The sequence below is a fragment of the Dromiciops gliroides genome, chromosome 5 (assembly GCF_019393635.1).
Source record: "Dromiciops gliroides isolate mDroGli1 chromosome 5, mDroGli1.pri, whole genome shotgun sequence".
Lineage (NCBI taxonomy): Eukaryota > Metazoa > Chordata > Mammalia > Microbiotheria > Microbiotheriidae > Dromiciops > Dromiciops gliroides.
The window spans coordinates 47,825,529-47,850,861 of NC_057865.1; the positions used below are offsets into that span (position 1 = coordinate 47,825,529).

Consider the following 25,333-nt stretch of genomic DNA (forward strand, 5'->3'; position numbering starts at 1 on the left):
AGGAGGTTGGAACAGATGAACTCCAAGGTCTCTTCTGGCTTTAAACCCAGGAGTACTTAACTTGAAACAACACTGAATAAACATACTGTTACAACCATTTCCATGTAAAAATGAATTTCTATGTACCGAATTTCCCTCCATTCCTTGGTTCATCTCACTTTCTTAAAGAATAAGCTGAACATTATTTAGCATTTACTTAATTATGCATAATGGCTCTTGGGCTGGGATGCTGAAGGAGGCAGCCACATCTCCCCCTTCTCTTCACTTTCTAGCTCTAGAAGAAAAAACTGAAATGACCTGTCTGTAAGGAAAGTGACTTGTCTGTAATCATATACCTGAAGACAGAATTGAGGAACAACATAGCAGAGTAGATAGGACACAAGCCATGGAGGCATAAGACCTGAGTTTGAATCCTACTTTGGATACTCACTACCAATGAGATCTCAAGGGGAAAAAAGCCTCAGATGGACTGAGCTGGATCACTGTGCCTTCAAGTACATCATGAAAGTCTGGCATAACGAAGAAGGATAAGACTTGTGGCAGTCTGAAGGGGATACAATCAGAATGGGTGTGCTCCCCTGAATTATGCAGGGTCCAAAAATAAGCATGAGATTGTCATCATGCTATTGGAAGGAGGTGCTATTCCAGAGCTACCGACAACTAGGAATCTACTCCATTGCCCAGGGCCTCAGTCAAGGGGAATCTGAAGATGATCCAAGTCCTTTTGCAGTACAAGGCCTCCACAAACATCCAAGACTCTCAGGGGAACACTCCTTTACATCTAGATTGTGATGAGGAAAAGATTGAAGAAGCAAAACTACTGATGTCCAGAGGATCAAGTATCTTCATTGAGAACAAAGAAAAGAAGACCCCTTTGTGGGTGGCAAAAGGCGGCCTTGGCACCGTGCTCAAGAGAATGATAGAGGGGGCTAGGGCTAGCCTGGTCTAGCTCTCAGTCGGATCTGCTTTGCGGCTGCTTTCTTTGACCACTGATGTTTTAATAGTGTTCCCCGTTTTTTCTGTAAACTGATAAGCTTATTCTCAATACCACAATGTTATTTGTTGATGGTTTATGCCAATAAAGGTTTTACTGTTTCAAGAAGAAAAAAAAAGTAGATCACGGCTCAAAGTAAGGAAAATAATTTTTTTTAACCAATTTGGATCAAAGAATTCTATACTGACAGTTTTACACTTATTTATTAATTAGAATTAAATAATTACATAGTTAGAATTACACATTCATTTACTAATTAGGATAATAGAATTATACATTTCCTATAAGGGAGTTTATGAGATCATAAGATCATAGATATACAGCTGAAGGAGAACTCAGAAGCATCTTGCCCTACTCTCCCCTTTTTCACAGATGGGGATACTAACACTAAGTCTCTGAGACTTTAAGGAATTGGTTGTGATTTGGGGACCACATCTTTGGCCGGGATTGGAGGGCCCAGCGTGCGTGCCCGTGTGCACTGGCCACCCAAACACCTGCATGGGCCTGGCCAAATTATAATGAGGAAAACCTGTCATGACAGGAAGCCCCATGAGGACAGGTCATGGTGGGCTTCAGCGTTCAGAACTCTTCTCTGTAGAGACACTTGTTAGTTCTGTCAATCAGGGCTGCCAGCCAATTAGCTTGGGGCTATGTGTGTGGTCGGCCGTTTGGTATGAGAGAGAGAAGGGAGGAGAGGCACTTAGGCGCCAGTGAGAGAAGGAGAGGGACACTGCACAGCTGATTCTCTTTGAAATTGCTGTTTCTGGGTGGTGGTGAGTTTGTGTGTTGTATTTTTTCCTTCCCCTATTCCCTTTTTCATTATCCCTAGCTTTATTAACCTCACCAGTGTTTTAAATTTGTTCCCATTAACAAACCCTGTTTGTTTGTTTGTTTTGGTGAGGCAATTGGGGTTAAGTGACTTGCCTAGGGTCATAAAACTAGTAAGTGTCAAGTGTCCGAGGCTGGATTTGAACTCAGGTCCTCCTGACTCCAGGGCTAGTGCTCTATCCACTGCGCCACCTAGCTGCCCCCCACCCTGTTTATTTTTTGAAAGAGGCTGTTAATCTCCTTTCTTACCCCAATATTACAGCGAGCTGCCCAATTGACTTTCCCCATACTAAATTTTGGCCCTTATAAGACCTTCTGTCTCCGATTAGACAGACAGGACATAGCAGAGTTGGAAGCTAAACTCAGGTCTTCTGACACCGTACCCAATGAATTGTACAAACTTTGTCTCAGGAGCCAGGGGCTCTTCATCACCGCAAGTCTTTAGAAGCCGATGGTCACTTGCCAGTGTTGACAAGGAAAGGAATCGTGGTAAAGTATAGATGAGCTTTGAAATCCCTTCTAAATCTGAGATTACAGAATTTAGTGTTGGAGCTGAAACCTAAGCCTAACTAGCTAACCTTAAAGTACTACTGCTGGGGCTATTCCTATGACTACTACCATGACAGCTGCCGCCGCTGACCACCACCACTACTATCATACACTGCTATTTCTCAAATATGGTTATTTATAGCTGAAGTTCATTTTAGAGGTAGTTTACATACAGTAGCAGTAATTGATTTTATTATTTCTGTATACACATACACACATACAGGGGCAGCTGAGTGTTACAGCCAATGGAGTGCTGGGCCTGGAATCAGGAAGACTCATCTTTATGAGTTCAAATCTGGCCTCAGACACTTACTAGCTGTGTGACCCTGGGCAAGTCACTTAACTCTGTTTGCCTCAGTCTTAAAATGAGCTAGAGAAAATAGCAAACACTCCAGTTTTGTTGCCAAGAAAACCCCAAATGGGGTCAAACACAACTAAAATGACTCGATATCAAAGACACATATATGCATGTATGTACAGAAACATAATCATACATATTTACATAAACACACACACACACATAGATAACTGACCATCTACCATTTCTTTATAATATTTAAAAGTGACAGATTTCAACTAGCCTGTCAATAATTACTTATTGCACCGCCCAAAACAAACAATGTATAATGAGTGTGAGGAAAGGAGCAATAGGACATAGCCAGCACCATTCAAATTATACTCTTCTGGATCTGTTTTGAGGATTCAGGTCTCAATTACCCTTCCCTCTGGCAGAAAGATCACGTGGTTCAAGTAACCCTGAGCTGCTTTTAACCAGATCCTCTCCCAGGAGGATTGAAGCAATGTCCCTGTGTCCCCTCCCCACTAAGAACTCAAATAGTAATTATGGAATTTAGGGTTAAGAATACTGCATTCCTGTTAGCTAGCTTTTGTAGATTTTAACCCTTAAGTAATCAGCCAATGATGAACAAGAGGAGGGTCCATTTTGTGTATGGACTAGGGATTAAAATGGGGCCTGGTAGCCTCTATCTTTTGTACTTGCTTGCTGCACACTGATCAGGTGCCCATTCTCACAAGAATGTAAATGAGCCTTTGACACATTGCTAAGTTCCAGAGAATTATTGAGCAGGGCTAGTTTTTCTCTCAATGAGTATCAACTTATTAGGATAAGATTTAAATATCATTTAGTTCAATCATCTCACTTATGAAAGACGAGCCTGAGTCCTACAGAAATTAAATGAGTCACCCAAGGTCACAGAGATAAATATTAAAGCTGGGATTCAAATGCAGGTTCTCTGATACCAAATCTTCTACTCTTTCAACTGCATTACTCCTAATGCACAATGATGAGCAATTGTGGTCCTCAGCCCTTCCACTAACACTTTCAGGCTCATGCCTTAACATTTTCCTGCCCTTTAGCCAATCAGCAAATATTTGTTGATCAAGACAACGTGAGAGGTACTTTTCTTCTTTTGTTTTCTCCCAGGCTGTCACTCAATCCTCTTCTCCACAGCTCTCCAACCCCATTTTAACCTACTATCAGAAAAAACAAAAAACCAAAACCAAAAAAGGGGGGAAAAAAACCCTTTTAAAAAAATACAATTCTAAAGCCTTACTTCCAGGTGAGGACCTAAAAAGTACTCAGGCTTTGAGACCATTTCCCCCACCCCACCCCATCCCCACCTATTATTTCTGGATTCACCAATGAAAAGTGGACAAGTCATATATATATAATGGAAATTCCCAACTGATGAATGAGTTATATTCAAAAACGTGATTGGTAAATTAATTCTTTGGAATCCATATCTATCTATTTCCCCACAAAGATAATGACCAGAGAGAGAGAGAGAGAGAATGAATTACCCACCATCATCCACTTATTTTGTACCTCGAAGTTTAATAAATGTTTGTTGAATGGCTGATAAATGTACATGTTTCTTAGCAATTACAATGAGCTTTTACATAATTGTTCTCATTTAATTCTTAAAAACACTAACTCCTGAGAAGAATAATTATCTATATTGAAATAATATTAATAAACACTTAGATAGCACTTAAGTGCCAGGCACAGTGCTAAGAGCTTTTACAAGTATTACCTCATTTGATCTTAACTACAACCCAGAAACTGAAATCCCCATTTTATAGATGGGGAAACTGAGGCAAACAGAGGGTACAGGATTACACAGGTATTAAATGTCTGAGGCTGGATTTAAATTTGGGGCTTTCTGACTCCTGACAGGAAACTAAGGCTCAGGGAGGTTAAATAACTTGCCCAAGGTCACAAATTAGTGGAAAATTCAAGTCTACATTTTTAGATCCTTTGTGACATCATTTTCAAATATGCCCCCATAACACTCCAAAAGCTTTGGAAGTTGTCCAATTATGTGATGATTTTAAAGGAAATCTTATAAAAAATGAATTGAATCAATTTTTCAATGACAACTCTTTTACAGAGTGTAAAATAATTTATTTGATTCTAGTCTTTTTGCCCGAATAAAGTGATTGATTCAAGTTTCATTAAAATCAAACTTACTTTAATAGTATCTCAAGGATATGAAATTTTATCAGTGCTAGTACTCCCTCCTTCACTGATGCAAATTACAACTTCTCCATAATGTAATGAATGATCTTCAAAAAAATTCATCACACTGCAGTCTACCTCCTGGTGATGAACCTCTGAATTTTGCAAGCTAGTTCTCCAAATAACATCAAACCTATATCCAGAGCCTTTCAAGTCAGTCAACTAGAATTTATTAAAGAGACTACGTGCTCCAGGTACCATGATAAGCACTGGAGATGCAAATAAAGGCAAAACCGAAAGTCAAAACAATTGAGCCCCTATGTTCAAGGAGCTCACAGTCTAATGGAGAAGACAATATAATGCCAACAACCATGGAAAAACAAGATACAGACAGAATAAATGGTGGGGGGAGGGCAGTCCACAGAGGAGAAGCCCTAAGATTCAAGAGGACTGAGGAAGGCTTCTTGCATTAAGTTGATATTTGATCCCAGAAACAATTGCAGGCTTCTGGGATTTATTTTTATTTTTTTTAGTGAGGCAATTGGGGTTAAGTGACTTGCCCACGGTCACGCAGCTACTAAGTGTTAAGTGTCTGAGGCCAGATTTGAACTCAGGTACTCCTGACTCCAGGGCCGGTGCTCTAGCCACTGTGCCATCTAGCTGCCCCTTGCATTAAGTTGAGACCTTAGCTGAGACTGTGAGGAAAGCCCAAAGGCCAAAATGAGGAAAGAGTTCTAGACATGAGGGACAACCACCAGTGAAACTATTCCAGACTTTCCAAAACTTTAAATTTGGGGAAATAGCTTTCTAGAATTCAAGGACATTTTCATATCACAATGAGGCAATGGAGAAGTCAGTTGGATGTATTAGAAATAAAATAGGGGCAGCTAAGTGGCACAGTAGCTAGAGAGCCGGCCCTGGATTCAGGAAGACCTGAGTTCCATCTGGTCTCAGACACTTAACATTTACTAGCTGTGTGACCCTGGGCAAGTCACTTAATCCCAATTGCCTCACAAAAAAAAAAAAAAAAAGAAGAAAAGAAATAAAACAGTTAAACCTGTGATCACTGTAATTCATTGGCACTGAAATGTATAAATGTATGTTTTTTAAAATGCCATTACCTAACTACTTCTGAGGCAAACGCGCTATTAAAATTTTAAAGAAAACCCTAAAAAAGAAAATTAAACACTAATTTCCCTACAAGACTGAAGAATATTTTATGTCCATAGATGGGTCAGATTAATACAGATGCAAAACTACTGAACAACAAATTAACCAACAGAATATAGCCAATAGAGAAAGTTATTTATCTTGACCCATTATGGTCATACCAGGCATTCAAGCCTGTTTTTAACATTCAGGAAAACTGGCACTTTTTTTTCCCCCTCCAGAACTATAATTTCATCATTAAATTAATTGTGCAAAATGAAATCTTAAAGAGTTGGCAAAAGGATGAAAGGATAAAATTTGTCAAGGATCACAAAACCAGTATGTGTCAGAAGGCAAGATTGTAATCTAGGTCATTCTAAATCTAAGGCTAGCTCTCCTATTTACTTTGCAACACTTAAAAAAAACCCAGTATAAATCAAAAACTGCTTGAAGGAAAAGAAAATAAGTACTGAGATTTTTCTCTGTGTAATTAAAATTTTCTACTTTATTATGCCAAGAGCAAACTTGAGGCAATGGAAAAACATTAAAAATAAGCACAAAGGGGCAGCTAGGTGGCGCAGTGGATAGAGCACTGGCCCTGGAGTCAGGAGTACCTGAGTTCAAATCTGGCCTCAGACACTTAACGAGCTGAGTGACCCTGGGCAAGTCACTTAACCCCAACTGCCTCACTAAAACAAAACAAAACAAAAAAAAAACCCCAAACAACAACAAAAAGCACAAAGTAAAGATGCCCATTCTACCTTCTTTTTATTTGATATCATCCTGGAAATTCTCATAATTACAACAGGATAAGAAAAAGATATTGGGGAGATAAACAACAGAATTGAAGTCAAAATATTACAAAATACTACTTGAAAATGAAAGTAAATTTAGCAAATCTAATTGTCTCAACCAAATAACTAACGGAGACAATGCATTCAACAAAGTTGCAGTATACCAACAGATTCACAAAAATATATTCTTACTAATAATAAAGATAAAAAATTTAAAAAACAACAGTATTTTATCAGGAACTATAAAATATTTGAGAATCGGATAACGTAAGAATACAAAGGATTTATGTAAGGGACAAATATAAAATTACAACAATGAAAATAGTTGGAACCTAAATAACTGGAGATATTTCTTGGACGGGTCAGATTAATAGAGTAAAAATATTCTTCAAATTAATCTAAGTGAGATAATAAATGTAAAGCACTTTGAAAATCTTAAAACACTATAAAAGGGTGCAGCTAGGTGGCACAGTAGATAGAGCACCAGCCCTGGATTCAGGAGGACCTGAGTTCAAATTCTGCCTCAGACACTTTTGCCTCACCCCACTCCCCAAAACACTATGAAAGTTAGATATTTAAATTTTTTTTTCATGTCTTGTTTTATATCACCATCATTTCTCCCAGTATCTCAACTACTCCTTCTCCCTCTTCCCTCCTGGAGAGCCATCCCATGTAACGAATAATATTTTTTAAAAGAAAAAGAGAGGACAAAAATTAGTGTGAGTGATCAATACATTAAAAAAGCCTGAAAGTATGTTCAATGGTCTACAGTTATGGACTTCTCATGTCTGCAAAGGGGTAAGGCATCTCCTTTCAAGCTATGTTTTATGTTTGTTCTTTATAATTTTTCTAAATCCACTTTTGATTTATATTTGTGGCTGTTCTTGTCATTTACATTGCTGTAGTAATTCCAGTATATTGTTTTAGTATTATTTTCTTTGGTCTGCTTACTTCACTGGACTTCAGTTCATTTAGAGTTTTCAATGCTTCTCTGAGTTAATCACATTATTTCTTACAATACAGTAATACATTACATTCACTTAATTTGTTTAGACATTCCTCAATCCATTCTATTTCCAATTTACTGCTATAATAAAGTGTTCTAAGATATTCTGGTGGGAAAAAGAACTGTCTTATCAATGGCCTCCTTGGATCTAGTAATGGAATCTCTGGGTCAAAGGGTATGGCTATTTTAGTCCCTTTATTTCCATAATTCCAAACTGTTTTCCAAAATAGTTCTATGTATTGATTCACAGCTCCATCAACAATGCAATATTGAGCCTATCTTCCTCCAGGCCCTCCAACATCCAGTGTTCTCATCTTTTGTTCTTTGCCAATTTGCAGGATATGAAGAGCAGAGTAAAAAAAATTACCTTGACTCTAATCTGTAAATTTTATAACTGTGGGCTACATGAAAAATTAAATATCTGGGCTGTAAATCCCTTCCTGGTTGCCATTCAAATGTAAAAATATTTTAACTGGGCTTAATCTTTGGTCTTTTGACTGGCTGGCTATCTGACTGCTATTAATTTAGTATGGGCCATTTATAAAATCCCACACTGCTTCTCCCAAATTGATAAGCAAACAGCCTCTTTCCATTTAACAGCAAAAAGATTTATTTAGGTGAATAAACTTAGTGATAAAGGCAACAAAAGTAAAATACAACCACTCAGCGTCTCTGCAGCGTCCTCCTCCACCGTCTAACTGTAAGCCCCTTCTCTTTCCTTAATGTTTCTCTGGCGTCCTTCCCTGTGTCTCCTTAGGGTCTTCCTCCCTCCGTACAGTTTCCTTAATCCTCTCTGTCTCCTTAGCCTCCTCTGTACTGACTGACCTTCTTCTAGTGTCCCCCCTGACTGTTTAACTTCCCCCAGTATATAAAAGGCCTCTCTCCTTGGGAACCCCAGGGCCAAGCCCCCACACACATCAAGCTAATTGGTTAGCCACCCTAGTGCTGCAGCCAGGGCCCATGTGTACCACGCCCAGGGCTTGAGGGGGCCATGCCCCTCTGCTGTGGCCGGCAGGGGGCAAGCCTGGGATCTCTGGGGCAGATCCCCTCAGGGCAGAGTGAGCTGGGGCTTTTTGCCTGGCTGGCTGCCCAGCTAAGGCTCACAACCCTGAGGGCCTAAGGCTTTTTAATCTCAGCCCAAAGGCAGGGTCCCCAAATCACAATAAATTCCCACAGAGGCATTTTGATTTGCTCTTCACTTATTTTTAGCGATTTGGAACACCCTTTCATGTGATTGTTAACAGTCAGCATTCTTTTGAGAACTGTTTCTTCATATCTTTTAACCACTTTTAAACATGTGTGCACCCGAGCATGCAGTTTTAACATCTTAGATACCAAACCTTTCATCAGAGAAATGACACAAAAAATGTTCCCATTCAGCTGCTTTCCCTCATATCATAGGTACAATGATTTTGTCTAGAAGCTTTTCTGTTGTTTATAATCAGTTATCTATTTTATCTTTTGAAATTGCCTCTATTCCTTGTTTGGTTAAGAACTTCCTAAAATTTCCACAAAAATTATTTTACTGAGTTAGAAATATAAAACTCATTTAGAAAAACAAAAGGCAAAGCATATTAAAGGAACTAATGGGAAAAAAAGTAAAAGGAGGTTTTAGCATTACCAGGTCTCAAACTGTATTATAAGGCAGTAATAATCGAACCTATCTAGTACTGGCTAAGAAATAGAAAGGTTGATCAGTGGAATATGTAGTAGACATAATTTACAGCAGCAAATGACTTGGGCCTAGACCAGCATCTTATACCATTTACCAAAATGGATCCATGACCTAGATATAAAGAGAGATATTACAAGAAAATCTGAAGAACAAATTACCTTTCAGACTTACAAGACAGGTGAACAATTTATGAATAAATAAGAGAGATCAGCATGCGGTATAAAATGGATAATCTTGATTACATTAAATTTAAAAGGTTTTATACAAATAAAACAAATGTAACCAAGATCAGAAGGAAAGCAGAAAATTGAGAAAAAAAATGTATAGTTTCTCAGATAAAGGTCTCTCAAATATATAAAGAACTGTCAAATCTACAAGAATATAAGTTATTCTCCAATTGATAAATGGTCAAAGAATATGAATAGGCAGTCTTCCAATGAAGAAATAAAGACAATTTATAGTCATAAAAATGCTCTAAATCATTACTGATCAGAGAAATGTAAATTAAAATAACACGAGATATCATTTTACACTTATCAGAATGGCTACAATGACTGAAGAAGAAAGTGACAAATGTTGGAAGGGATGTGGAAAAACGAACACTAATTCATTGTTGATGCAGCTGTGACCCAGCAATATCATTACTAGGTCTGTTTCCAAAGATGATTAGGGGAAAAGGAAAAGAACTTATATGTTCTAAAATTTTTATATCAGCTCTCAAAGAACTAGATTTTGGTAATATCTGACAATTGGGGAATGGCTGAACAAGCTGCAGTATGATTGTGATGGAATACTACTATGCCATAAGAAATGATGATCTTAGAAAAACATGGGCAGACTTACATAAAATAAGGAAAAGTAAAATGAGCAGAACCAAGAGGAAGTTGTATACAGTAACAACAATACTGTTTTAGGAACAACTTTGAGCGACTAATTCATTCTATTATAAACACCCAAATTAATTACAAAAGATCTACTAAGAAAGGCATCATACACACACACACACACACACACACACACACACACACACACACACACACACACACATTTGTGTGTAATGGTAGCCATCTTGGTGGGGGGAGGAAAGAAAAAAAATTATATTATAATTTTATTATTCATTTAAAAATAGCAAGTTGTACATAAATAATTTTTTTTTTAAAGAAAGGAGGCCAGCTAGGTGGCGCAGTGGATAGAACACCAGCCCTGGGGTCAGGACGACCTGAGTTCAAATCCAGCCTCAGGCACTTAACACTTACTAGCTGTGTGATCCTAGGCAAGTCACTCAACCCCAATTGCCTCACCAAAAAAGGAAAAAAAAAGGAAGGAAAAAAAGAACAACTTCCTACCCATAGGTATAAAAGAGTATATGATCTGCTTCTCTTTTAATTGTTTAAAAATACTATGATACTTAATACTGAGGTCACATTAATTTAGGTTTTTTTTATTTTTTATTTTTTGGCAGGGCAATGAGGGTTAAGTGACTTGCCCAGGGTCACACAGCTAGTAAGTGTCAAGTGTCTGAGGCCGGATTTGAACTCAGGTCCTCCTGAATCCAGGGCTGGTGCTTTATCCTCTGTACCACCTAGCTGCCCTCACATTCATTCAGAATGTTCTACAGAATATGCTATAAGGTGTTGGCCCAAGCCTAATTTCTGCCAGACTGCTTTCCTATTTTCCCAGAAGTTTTTATCAGTTTTTTCCCCTAAGTAATCAATAGTTTCCAGTTTATCAAATACTGGGTTATCGAGTTCCTGTTTCTTATTGTTCTTCTTATAATACACAATACCAATTTAAATTCTCTGAAGTTTCTTTAAAATTTAAATTTTAAAAAAGAGGGCAAAAATGAAGAGGAAAAACTGATTGATGAAGGCAAAGTGGTTATAAACAAAACTATCTGATTCAGGGGAAAAAAGGGAAATAGATTAATGAAGTAGAACAGATGCATCAGACATCCAACTACATGTGTGCCAAAAAGAACAGAATTTGATAAACCTATAGAAAATAGAAATTTAAAAATGATTCATTATTTAATACATGCAAATGAGAACATTTGTTGGTAATCTAGTCAGAAAAAGATTTAAACCCACACTTTATACATATACATATGGCCTGATGAGACAAACTTTTTGACATTTAAAATATAGAAGGAACTGCTTATAAACAGAATTTTCAAAAGGAGAAATAATCATTTGAAAAAATGCTAACAATCAGAGATACAAATTGAAGTTATTCAATGTTGGAGGTATTGTGGAGAAAATAGATACACTCTCATCACGTATGGGCCCACAAACTTATAAAATCTTTTTTGTTGAGTCATCCTATAATATGTGGTAAAAACCACAATATTTGACCCATTATTTCCACTGCTATGCCTATAACCTGAAAGAATCACTTAAAAAATAAAACTACTGGGGCAGCTAGATGGCGCAGTGGATAAGAGCACTGGCCCTGGATTCAGAAGTACCTGAGTTCAGATCCAGTCTCAGACACTTAACACTTAGTAGCTGTGTGACCCTGGGCAAGTCACTTAACCCCCATTGGTCCGCAAAAAACCAAAACAAAAGCAAAACAAAACAAAAAAACGTATACTTAATGCAATAGATCTAAAAAGGCCTAAGTACTAATGATCCAGTAGTGACAGATAAGGACCTTGTTATTTCAGAGAAAATTTCAGGGGAGAAATCTTCTGACTACCTAGATTTTTTTCATTTTCTCTTATGATAATTCATTTATGTAGTACTTTGTAATTTGCAAACTGCTCTCCTTCCAACAATCCTATGAAGTAATGAAGAATATTAAGAGTTAGAACCTCACAACCCAAATAGTTCAACTCACACCTCAACAGTAATCCCTTCTACAAGATCCCAACAAGTGGTCATTCAGCCTGTTGCAGGACCTCCACTAAGGGGCACTCACAAACTTTTGAGACATCCATTCTACTTTTGGACATCCCTCTTTGGAAGTTTTTCCTTTAACCATTCCTCATATTTCATTACTTATGGCTTTCTCATCATCCTGGTCCCAACCCACTGGATATTCTATAGTATGATAGTAAGAGATATATTTATTACTATTTCCACTTTTCAGGTGGCTTAAGGGACTTGTCCAAAAATACATAAGATATAAAATAGATAACAGGTCTGGGAATTCAACTCCAAGTCTTTAATTCCAAGTCCAGTGTTCTTTCAATTCAATCTCCTTGAAACTTGGCTACTGGAAAGCACCATAGTGCTGTTTAAATTTCTTAGATAGGCAACAATGAGACTTTTGGAAAGGCAAATACAAACCTGAAATAAGTTTTACAAAACTATAGTCAAATCAATTCAAGGAGTTCACCTTGCATAGATGTTCAACTTGGTAAAATGACCAAGCTTTAGCCCCAAAGAAGAGTATGAACCTTCCCTCCCTCTTCTTTGCAGAGGAGTCTGGGGACACTAGGAATATGTGACTACATATAATTTTTGACTTGTTTGGTATTTAGTTTTGCAGAACTGTTTCTTCTTTGTTTAAAGGGATGAGGCTTATGGGGATATATTGCTACCTGTAGGTGATATAAATTTCCATGAGGTATTGCATAGAGTTCTGGTTTTGCCATTTACATTATTATAATGATTACCAATTACAAACTTTATTACAAAGGCACTGGAAAATAAATTCTAAAGTGCTATTCCTCAAAATGTAAATCTAACTGTAACCAGAAACAACACTGATATCATTCTCTTTATACATGCCCATTTCCCATCAGCTTACTAAAGCATAAAATGAATCAAGACTCATATTTTATGCAAATGGTTTTGAAGGAATATACTTTGAGGTGCAGGATATTTAGGTTTTTAATTGGGAAGTATCTCGTGTCAAGACAATATCAATATGTTTTTGGTTTTTTTTAAATCAATGTTTTACAAATGAAAAGAAAAAAGATATGTATTTTATGTATTCTGTGATAATTTTAAGTAAAAAACTTTACTGGATTCAAATTAAAATCGAACTTTGATCTCACTAATGTTGGAGACAGATGTAAGCCTGTATGGATGGATGGATGGATGGATGGAGCATGTATTAAGCACTTAGTATACTGTGTATACTAGATACTGTGTTAAGTACTGGGTACAGTACCTGCCCTCAAGGTTACATTTTAATGGGAGAAGACAACACATGAAAAAGGGGGCTTAGAAAAATAGCCTCACTTATTTAAGAACCTGGTATGTTGAGTCCAAAGCTTGTGGTGGAGATAAAGAAAATGGCTAGGGTGCAGACAACATGGTATCAAGATTGTTGGGATGTGTAAAAGTTACAGTGTCACAAACAAAAGTCATACAAATTAAAATAACCAAAAAGCAAAGCCCTAGTAGTGAGAAAAAGTAACAAATCTCACATCACTTATCTGAAAGGGGAGAAGGTACCACACACTTAGAAAAATACTGACTGTATTATTATTCACACACCTACCTTTTCTATCTCTACAAAATTTTAGAAGAATAATTTTTATAAATATCAAGGGTTTCACTGATGAAGGTATGAGAAAGGCACAAGCAAGTTTTCACAAATGACATTCTACAGTCACACAGTTTTTCAAGATCTATTGACAAATGGTTCTTGAGTGTACTTATCACTGATAATTGATTCAAATGCTTCTTATACTATTTTCATTGATTTTATGCATGCAAAAGCCTTTTAATTTTAAATAATTACCTCTATATTTGCTTTAAAAGTATCCTCCAATGTTATAAAATATACTAACACTACTCTTATTTTTAGATGACATGACTTCTTATATCCAGGTTTTGATTCTGCCTGTAAGGAGGTCTATAATTTACCTTTGGTTGTTTCCTTTCTGATAAAAGTTTCCCTAATTTTTCTGATTTCCCCCAAAGAATTCCTCAAGGCTCTCAGCCATTGCCTGCTTAAGTTCCTGTTTTCTATTTCTACATTCCCTCAACAAGTGTCCTTTTTTATTGCAGTAATAGCAAAATCTAGGGGGTTGATAGTGATACTGGGATTGATAGTGATTTTCAACTGTCCGGTCTCGCTGCCTTGTTCCCTGTACTGGAGCTATAATGTCCTGTCTGTTCCTTTCTTCTCTCTCATTTCCTTCATAAATATATGTTGCGGGGAAGCTAGTTGGTGCAATGGATAGAGCACTGGCCCTGGATTCAGGAGGACCTGAGTTCAAATCTGGCCTCGGACACTTAACACTTACTAGCTGTGTGACCCTAGGCAAGTCACTTAACCCCAATTGCCTCACCAAAAACAAACCAAACGAACAAACAAACAAACAAACAAATAAATAAATAAATGTTACTATTTCTTTAAGTCTGTCAGGACTCAAACTATTCCAGCCTGCACACTGCCTTTTAAAATATTTCCAAATCTCTGGTAAGGACTGGTATACAAAATGAGAGCAGATAATACAGGTATCTCTAGGGTCTCATGGGTCTAGTCCAGCATATTGCCTGGCATGCTTACACAATCTGTCACAGAATCTATTAGGTCTCTCATCAGTTCCCTGAACTGTATCTATAAATTTTTGTCAGTTATCAGTCTTTCTAGTACAGGATTCCATTGCCTTCAGCAATGTTTCTCTTGCATCTTTCAACATATCAAAATGCCTAGGGTCATTGGGATCCCAGTCAAGGTCTTGAATAGGCCACCCAATATGAACCTTTCCCATAGCTTCCAGGCAGTTTGCTGCAGCTATTATATCTGCTCTTTCCCCTGGGGATAATATTGTTTCCATAAGCTCAGTAACATCATTCCAAGTGGGCTGATATGCTCTAAAAATTGTCCTAAACTGGCTGATAACTGCTGTGGGGTCCTCATCAAATTTAGGAATATTTTGTTTCCATGAAATTAAATCATTGGGTGCAAAAGGTGTGTATTGTCTGAGCTTACATATAGCACCTTTTTGACCATGGGTGAGGATCTCTTGAAGGGGAAAAAATTTTAAATCTTCTCTGTCTCCTCTACAGGTGAATCGTTTATTTCTTCGTTTTTTGTTTGGTTGGCATGGAGGAAATAGAGTGAGAAGGAATAGGAGTTGGGTCATTTGGAATTTCAGTCTGAAAGGCCTTGCATTCAATCTCAGGTTGGATTGAATTGTATTATTGGGTGTTTTGGGTTGAGAGGCCTTGTTTTTAAGCTTGGGCTTGGATTTTCCTTGTCCTATATCTCCAGTATAAGCCCTGCTTGCTCTGGCCCAGACTTTCCAATAAAGTGAATGTTCAGGTGGGCACTGGCATAGGATTCCTTGCAAATGCCTAAATGACCCATGTTTGGGCCATTCTTCCTGTATACTGCATTTATGCCACATAAAACACAGTTCAATAAGCTTTCCCCTGGTCATGGTTGTATTTGCTGTAAGTTTTCCCTTATTACAATCCATGAGTAGCTTTCCTAATGGGGAATCCTGGGGAATAATCCTCATTCTAATATCCTCCATGACATGCCAAACTTTCCATACCACATAACAAAGCCCAACGAAACAAAGAATAGCAATAAAAAATATTCATTAAATTCAAACTGACCAAGTATTGATGTGATCTTTTCCACTTCTCTGATTAGGGAAGCTAAAATTAGAAAAGGGGTACTTAGGAAGTACTTAGCAGTACTTTCGAATTTAAAGGGACAGGGGAGGGGAAAATCTTACCCAACCGGAAGTTCAGAAGATGGGAGTTCAGCTTTCCTCTTCGTGGTCAGCCAAACTGTTGTTTTTTTGTTTTGTTTTGTTTTGTTTTTTTAAGGCAATGGGGGTTAAGTGACTTGCCCATGGTCACACAGCTAGTAAGTGTCAAGTGTCTGAGGCCAGATTTGAACTCAGGTACTCCTGAATCAAACTGTTGTTTAAAAATCTAAATGCAGGTTCTAATCTGTTCCCCAGTTTTGGGGAAAACTGGTTAAAATCACTGATAAATCACCAAGAGTTTAGGCTTTTACGGATTCATTAAAATATATAAGATAGTAAAGAGAGAGAAAGTTTGAGAAACAGATTCCTTATAGCATGGAAATCCTAGTCTTCCTAACCGTCCATGTGAAATTCTGCCACCAACGCAGATGTCTCAAACTAAAGAGGCAGATTCTGTCTGCCAGCGTCCGATTCCTACTTCCTGTCCTCCTCCCAGAAATGGGAGGTTCTTCAAGTTGACTGGCTGAGATCAGTCTCCTGTTGATGTCTATCCATAGGCTCTGAGAACACACTGACTTCAGTGTTGGCTAGTAGTTAAAATCTAATCACCTTTAAGTGGGTACTTAGTAGTTCCTCATTCACATCCAATTCAAACACTACTAAATCAATCAGATCTGACCCCTGGGTGTCTACCAAATCCATTATCTTAACACAGATTGTAATGTAATATTATTGTGCTATAAGAAATAACAAGCAGGATGATTTCAGAAAGGCCTATAAAGACTTATATGAACTGATGCATAGTGAAGTGAGCAGAACCAGGAGAAAGTTATGCATAGTGACAACAATCAATATTGTTTGATTAATTGTGAATGACCTAATTATTCTCAGCAATACAATGATCCATGATAATCCCAAAAGACTAATGATGAAGCAGACTCTCCACCTCTAGAGAAACACAGACTGAAACATGCTATTTTTTACTTTACTTTATTTTTCTTTTATTCAAGTTTTCTTTAAAAAATGATTAATATGATATTTTATATAATCTGCACATATAATCTATATCGGATTGCTTACTACCTCAGTGGGGAGAGGATGGGAGGGGAGGGAAGGAGGGACAGACTTTGGGAATTAGAAACTTTAAACAAAAATATTTATCAAATAATGAGCATTTTGCCCCAAATTCCTAAAATAAAAGCATATAAATTAATATTAAAAACCCAATAATGCTGGTCTGCAGGAAAGACCAGTTGTGTAGTAGAAAGATATTCCAAGACACCACCCCGAAAAAAAATAAAAATAAAAAATTTTAAATATTTTAGAAAACCAAATTTAAGCTAAGTCTGTATATCCACAAGAGGCTATTATGGGAAAAGTATGGATATTCAGGTACCTCTCTTAACAATAACTGAATAATGAACTCTATTCATTAATTACTTCTAATGGCACTTTGTTGAACACTATGAGCAAAGTGAAGCTAACTAAATGTTAAAAGAATACTGATATCCATAATAAAGGATAATATTCAAAAAAATAAACATTCATGCTAAGAAGAACACAGGTTAATAAATATTTACATTTGAGGATAAATTTTATAGTGTTTGAGACATTACAGTGTTAAATGTGAAATGTTCAAAGAAATTGAATAGGTAAAGGAAAATCATCACCTTTATTTGATCAGAAATAAGGGAGTATTTTTATCAGAAACTGGCTGAAAAGAGCACAATAATTGTATTATCAACTTTTTATTTTAAGCAAACAGGCATAGACATTGTTGAAGAAAACTGCAAATGAAACTTTCACAAAATAGACAATAGCAGCAGTTCTCCAAGTTTTTGATTTCATGACACCTAAGTGGAGACAACACTGGTATAGAGTTGTGAAGTTCTGAGTTTAAATACAGTGTCAGATACTTGCTATGTGACCATGGATAAGTCACTTCTTTACCTTGGTTTCCTAAACTGTAAAATGGGCATAATAATAGCATCTACTCTTCACAGAGTTGTTGTGAGGCTCAAATGAGATGATAAATTGTAAAGCACTCACCAACAGTACCTGGCACATAGGAGATGCTTAAGAATTTCTCTCTCCTTTCTTCCTACACATCTTCTAAAAAACATATATATCAGTATCTCAAAGGATAAGAAAAGTGTTATTTAAACCTACAGACAGTCAGAACAAAACCATGTGAGGTAGGAAGTTCAAAGATTAGAGATAATCAAAAGTTTCAAAGCAGAAGTAAAGTCCTCATTACTATGAACATGAAGATAAGTTCTCAGAAGTGAAGGGTTCCTTCAGAAGATAAATTAAGAACAAACTGCAAACAAACAAAATTACCCAAGGACAACGTGGTGAAGTGGAAATTTCCTACGGTAGATTTACAGTCAAAGAACTTGGGATTTGAGTTCAGGGAGCTGTTATTTATCGCCTGTGCAATGTTGGGCAAATTACGTCCCTTCTCCAGGACTCAGTTTTCTCTTCTATCAAATGAGAGGTATGGATGAAATGATCTATAGGTCCGTTCAGCTCTAAACGTGTGTAAGCTTTTCGAGAGCAGGGACCATAACTTTTGCCTCTTTTTGTATCCCCAACACTTAGCATGTACCTGGCATATAGTGGGTGCTTAACCAATGTTTATTGATTTACCTAAAATTGTTATGAAAAGAATAAAATAGCTCAGAATTCCAACACTAAACAGGAACTTTCTTCAAGTAGATTATCTTAATAAATTACTAAAAAAGGCAAATCTAGCATTTCAGATTAGTGCTTACAAAAATTTCATATAAGTGAACTTTACTCTGAAGAGAAAATACCTTTTTAAAAGTGCCCAGGGGCATAAGAACTATCTCAGTAAGTTCACAGAAGACATGGGTCTGAACCGAATATGAAGGGATGATATCTGTAAAACATCTATGTTTTGTTCTTTGTGGGACAGACAGGGTGGGGTGTCTTACGTCTGGGGCCAGATTTGGGCTTGGGGCTTCCTGGGTCCAGGGCTGGTGCTTTGTCCACTGTGCCATTTAACTAACCCATGATGACATCTTTAAAATAGGGTTGAGGTGTAGAGGAATAGATTGGGGGAAGAGGAGAGATGGTCTGGAGAGAGGTAGTTCACATGAAGGAAACAAGAAAAAAGCTATGGAGGGGAGGGGAAGAGGGGAAGGAGTTGGGGAGTGAATCTTAATATCATCAGAATGGCTCAAAGAAGGACTAACATACATACTCAAGTAGATATAGGCATATATTTTTACCCTGAGGGAGGGGAGAGGAAGGAGGGAAGGGCACATTGGGGAGAGAGCAGTAAAAAGCAAAACACTTTCGAGGAAAGTGAAGAGGTTCTTGCATTACTGCACAAGTATGACATATCAAATTGCTTGATTTTATAGGGAGGGTTGAGGGAGGGAGGAAGAAAAATTTAGAGACAAAATTATCTCCAGGTACCTAATCTCATCAGAGTGGGCTCAAGGAGGAATAACATTCACACCCAATTGGAGAGTAATCTATTTAAACCCTACAGGAAAGTAGGAAGGGAAGAGGATAAGGAAGGAAGGAAGGGTGGGGAAAAAAAAAAGGGAGTGCAGAGGGGGGAGAGGGGGGACAGCAAGAAGCAAAACCCTTTTGAGGGAGGAATAGGGTAAAAGAAGATAGAAAATAGAGTAAATATCATAGGAAGGGAATAGAATGGAGGGAAATAGTTATGATTGATTATAATGGCAAAAGTATGGTACCTACTTTGCTGGGCTATTATGAAAATTCTGTCAAGTTTAAGGTACTATATACAGGTTATGATGAACAGGATACCATCAGAAAAACCTGGAAAGACCTACATGAACTGAAGCAGAATGAAATGTACTGTATACAAAATAACAGCAATAGTGTAAGATGATCTGCTGGGAAGCATGTGGCTATTTTCAGCAAAGCAACAATCCAATATAACCCTGAAGGACTTATAAAAATTGCAACCCATCTACAGAAAAAGAACTGATAGTATCTGATAACAGATGGAAACACATTAAAAAAATTTTTTTCTTCCTTTTTGAAATTTCCTTAATCTGAAGTTTTGGAGGTTTTTTGGACTGTTTTCTCTCACAACCTAGCTAATGTGGGAATGTTTTCCATGACTACTCATGTATAACTTATTTTGAATTGCTTGAGTTCTTGTGGGTTGGGGGTTGGAATGGAGGGAGGAAGAGAAGTTGGAACACAAAGTTTTTAAAAATTGATGTTAAAATTTGTTTTTGCATATATTTTGGAAAATAAAATTCTATTCAATACAAAAAAAAAAGTGCCACGGGGGCAGCTAGGTGGTACAGTGGATAAAGCACTGGCCCTGGATTCAGGAGGACCTGAGTTCAAATTTGGACTCAGACACTTGACACTTACTAGCTGTGTGACCCTGGGAAAGTCACTTACCCCTCATCCCCCCCCCCCCAAGTGCCCAAAATGCTGACAGAAGCTTTAATAATCCTAGCATTCGGAGTTAAGCTATTAGGGCTTACTTAGAATAGGACTTAGTTTTGATTCTCATTCCAATACGAGAGCCAAATTCATTCAAGATGGCACAGTGGATAGAGCATTGGCCCTGGAGTCAAAAGTTCGAATCTTACCTCAGATGCTAGCTGCATGTGACCCTTCAAAAGTCACTTAGCCCTACTTGCCTTAAACATCTGGGACCATTTCCAATCATCCTGATATTTATCTTGCCACTGGATGCAGATGGCTCTGGAGGAGAGAGTGAGGTTGGTTACCTTGCACAGCCCTCCCTCCCTCGCTTAAAACCCAATTCAGTGCAAATCATGACATCAGCCATGGTCCTTTTTGAGACTAAAGGACAAACAACACTGATGGTAAGGATTCTCCCAGACACTGAAAGGAATACAAATCCTATCAAGCCCTACCAAATCAGAAAGATTAAGAATAGAGGCCCAGCAAGGTCCACTGATCCATGAAGTGTCTGGGATTGATTCATTTGATAAGCATTCTATGCCTACTATGTGCTAGACCCTGTGCATACAAAAAAAAGAAACATGTATCAGAGTACCCCCTCCAGTGACATCAAAGAACTTTAAGATACAGAGGTTACTAGGGACAGAGGTGTAATGGAGAGAATACTAGACTAAAAGGCAGAGAAACCTTAAAGATCACTTAGTCCATGCCCTTGTTTACAGATGCGAGACCAGACCCTGGAGGGCCATTAGGACCTTTCCCTGTTCCCCACTGTTCATGTCCCTCCCATCATTTCTGTATTTGTAATATACTAGTATTTACTTATCTGTGATCACTTTGTATACCCTAACAGAATGTGAGCTCTTGGAAGCTGAGCAGCTTCATTTATCTTTATATGCCAGCACCTAACTCATAGGAAGCTTTCATTAAATGCTTTTTGATTGATGCGGTCCACACTACAGATAGGACCAGAATTTGAACTAAAGTCTGGCATTCTCTCCCCTGTGTTGTATAGCTGGAATAGATGATTTCTCAGATTCCTTCTATAAATTCAATCTAAATTGGAAATGAGTGACCACTTCATTTATTGGGTCATTTAACTCAAAATCATTCCTGTGGTTTATTACACAACAAGAAAGTCAGAACCAAAAGGAAAGGAAACAAAACAAGCTCTTTCAGACCCAAGGGACACCACAAAAATGGGAGCAATGTTATCTATCGGCAAGCATTTACTATAGATGAGTCAGTCAGGTCCCCAACACTGCTTAGCAGAAATCCAGTTCAAAAGACAAATTAGACATAGTTCCCTTCTAGTACATTCTGAAATTTAAACATTTTCATTCTGTGAACATGTAATGCTCCTAGCAAAAGAGGAAACTGGGGAGATTTCCCCCTGCCCATATGATTGCTTACCTCCCCTGCAAGGTCTTTACATATACTCCACTCCTCTTTCCCCGAAAGATTCTTGGTGTTTTCACCACTCAAAACCAAAATAAAACAAAACTACCTTCAGACTACAGTGCTCCCTGTTTGGAACAATACACTTCCTGCTATAGTAAGATACAGTTCCTGAGCTAACTCTTCTAGAGCAATTTGATACTGAGTTCTATGGACGTGAGTACTTAAAAACCCAAATAATACAAATTCAGCTGTTAGAAGTTCCGAGAAAACTTGCTTAAGAAAAATCCACCTATTTTTAACCCTTTAAGAGAGATATTCTCACATGACTGGGGGAAGGAGGGGACAGCAGCGAGATGGTTTATATGATTAGTCTAGGTTATAAGTGTAAAAACTCAGTCTTCATTAAAATACAGTCAAATTATTTCCTCAATAAAAATTTAATTTGCTTCCGGTAACACCTGGCAGAATACCACATCCACGAAGAGACTAAATATCATTTGATAACTGAATTCATCAACACTTTATCTAATGTCTAGAAAGTTCTGCAATGACAGATATAAAATAAACGCCTGACATTTATAAAGCTGTAGCGTTTTGAAGTTTCTAAAACAAAGCATTCTACACACATTAGTTCATTTGAAAAAGCAAATCTTATAAACATGAATGAAAAATTTGAATCCAAACTCCTCGACTGTCTATTAAAGCTGTCTATAATCCCTTGACAAATTTCCTAACAAGAGCAGGAAGGTCACAGGCATAAAGACAAGATGTGTCATCCCCAGGGAAAAGGAGGGAGGTGGCGACTTTAAATCCATTAAAACAACGTAACAACCACCACCACCACCACACCGCCCCGCCCTCCGCCCCGAGTTTCCCAGCTTGGAAGATCACACATTCTAACTCAAGAGAATATTAAACCTGATGAGTATTTGGAAGTCTACAAAACAACTCGCACGGACGAAACCTCTACGATTCAGAAGAACGCCAAGCGAATGAATTCGCCCAAAGCGCCCCCGGCTCCCCGCCCCCCGCCCCGAGCCTCCGCCCCAAACCGAGCCGCGCGTGGGTCACACACACTCCTCTGCTTTTGTCGGCCCTCGAGTCCCTTTCTCGGAAACGTTACTAAAGCTACGAAGTGACGGTGTCCGGCTCAGGTCCTGGGCAGAGATCCCCACCGCCCGCGGGCTTCCGTCCTCGGCCTCGCCCCGCGCCCCGGCATCCCTTGCCAGACCCCGAGGAGCGGGCGACTGGAGTTCGCCAGCGCACTCCCTTGGGTTGGGGGGGTCAGCGGCCGGGCTCCCTCAGGCTCTGCCCCCCCCGCCCCCGCCCCCAACTCGGCCCGCCGCGGAGAGCCCACTCCCCCACCTGGAGGGATGCAAACAGCACCGGCCCCGCCTTCCGCCCGGGGTCCGCACCCCGAGAAAAAGACCACCAGGGCTCTTTAGGAAATCTTTTCAGGGCGGAGGGCTCCGGGATTCGCCCGAAGCGGGGCAAGGGGGGGTCCCGCCCAAGGGTAGCGGGACAGCGCCGGCGGGGTGCTGCGGAGCTGGCACGGGACTCACCGAGGCTGGCTAGGCAGGGCCCGGGGGTCGCGGTGGGCTCCGCTCCGGGGGCTTGTCCCGCCTCCTCGAGACAGGGGCTCCGGGGCCAGAGCTCCTCCCCTCCCCCGCTCCTCGTCCCGGACCGGGGTCAAGGGGTGTAGGGAGGGGGCCCGGGGCGCGGCTCTGGGCCTTAGACAGGGCGGGGCGCCCCCATGCCCCTGGGCCGCCGCTCCGCCTCTCGGGGGGCTGGGGGAGGAGACTGCGGGGGGGAGGGAGGGAGGGGCGGGGGCTCCTGCCTCCGCCTGGCGCTCAAGTCCGCCTCATCCTCGAGCCGCCGCCGCCTCCCGCCCGCCCGCCGGGCGCTCGCGCTCCGCTCCCGCCGGGGCTGCTCGGACTGACTGGCCGCGCTCCGCAGGCAGGCTCCGGCGGCAGGAGCGGCAACGCCGGCGACGGCAGTCCCTGGCAGCGGCAGCGGCAGCGGCAGCGGCGGCGGCGGGGGGAGCAGCGCCTCAGGCCGGCAACCCGGAAACCGAACCTCCGCCGCCGACCCCGCCGGGCCTGTGGGGGCGCGAACCCGGAAGCGGTTCCCTCGGCTTCTCCGGCGGCTCGGGGCGGGGCGGCGACCCCGGGGTGGGCGGTTCCAGCCGGCAGCCCGAGGCCCCGGCCCGAGGACCGCCGCGCTGGGCTGGGAGGGGCCGAGGCGGCGGGGGCGCGGGCAGGCGGGCGGTCTTCCTGTCCCCGGAAGTCGTGCCGGGCCGTCGCGATCGCCGTGGGCGAGGGCGGGGGATGCGGAGGTGGCGACTGCTACCTTCCCTCCCCGGCCGGCACTGCCGCTCGGCTCGGGTAAGAACCTCGCGCGGCCTGCGGGGGAGCGGGAGCGGGAAGACCCCTAGGAGGGGGCGGGGAGCAGATCCCGGCGTGGCGGCGGCAGGAAGGACCCTGGAAGGGGAGCGGGAGCGGGGACCGGGTGAGGCCGGATCGGGCCTTCCTTTCCCCGCTGGAGGGGCCCTTCCTGGAGACGGGGGGGGGGAATCGATCACCGGGTCCCGCCCTCCTTTTGCTGGGGGAGCCAAGGCTCGCTGCGTTTGCGCGTCACTCCCGCTCCCCGCTGTCGTCCTCGGGCTTGTTCCCAGCCCATTCCCCTCCCCAGCGCCCCGAGCTCAGGCCGAACACGTCCTCTATGCCGCCCCCGTCTTGTTGGTTCTCGGCTGTTTACATGGAATCTCATTAAACTGTGCGACCCCCCCCCCCCCCGCCCGGTATCCGAAGCGCCTCGAGCACGCAGTAGGTGCTTAATAGATGCTGGTGGACTCACGCTCTGGCCAGCGTATCTATTCATCCCCGTGGCATGAGATGACCCCCCCCCCCATCCCTTTCCCTTCACGATCTTAACTGTCCCTACATTCTCATAATGTTTTTCATCCGGTGGGGATGGGGAGGGGAAGGCTTACTTTTCCAAAACAGCGAAAAGTTTCAAATTGAATGAGCTATTCAGTTTTGTTTTGTTTTGTTTTGTTTTAAAGCATTTATTGCTACAGTAGTTGGTGCAAATTACTGTGCTGAAAGAAATGAAAAATTGAGAGAAAACACAATGGTTCCCTCTTAGAGATAACGGTCTACTTGAGGGCGTGTGAATCACACCCAGATATCCACTATACAAAATGTATTTGATAAGGATCTAAAAGATACAAAGCGTTTTGTGAAGTCTAAGGTCCGGAAGGAGGGAAAGTCAGCTATGGTTGTTCTGGAGGTGGTGCTACTTGAATTGGCTTCTAAGAATGGACAGAAGACGGGGCAGCTAGGTGGCGCAGTGGATAAAACATTGGCCCTGGAGTCAGGAAGACCT

The 25,333-nt window shown here is 40.5% G+C and overlaps 2 protein-coding genes across 5 annotated transcripts in view; one reads left to right on the forward strand and one right to left on the reverse strand.

Moving 5' to 3' along the window:
- Positions 1-23,677, reverse strand: part of ANKIB1 (ankyrin repeat and IBR domain containing 1) — a 131,193-nt gene extending 107,516 nt beyond the window's left edge. For all 4 annotated transcript variants that reach the window (XM_043966723.1, XM_043966720.1, XM_043966717.1 and 1 more), the window contains exon 1: positions 23,509-23,677. The gene's annotated coding sequence lies outside the window, so the exon portion shown is untranslated. The remainder of the gene's footprint in view (positions 1-23,508) is intronic.
- Positions 23,678-24,205: 528 nt separating this feature from the next.
- Positions 24,206-25,333, forward strand: part of KRIT1 (KRIT1 ankyrin repeat containing) — a 46,644-nt gene continuing 45,516 nt past the window's right edge. Inside the window, 1 exon segment of the mRNA XM_043966724.1 lies at positions 24,206-24,330. The gene's annotated coding sequence lies outside the window, so the exon portion shown is untranslated.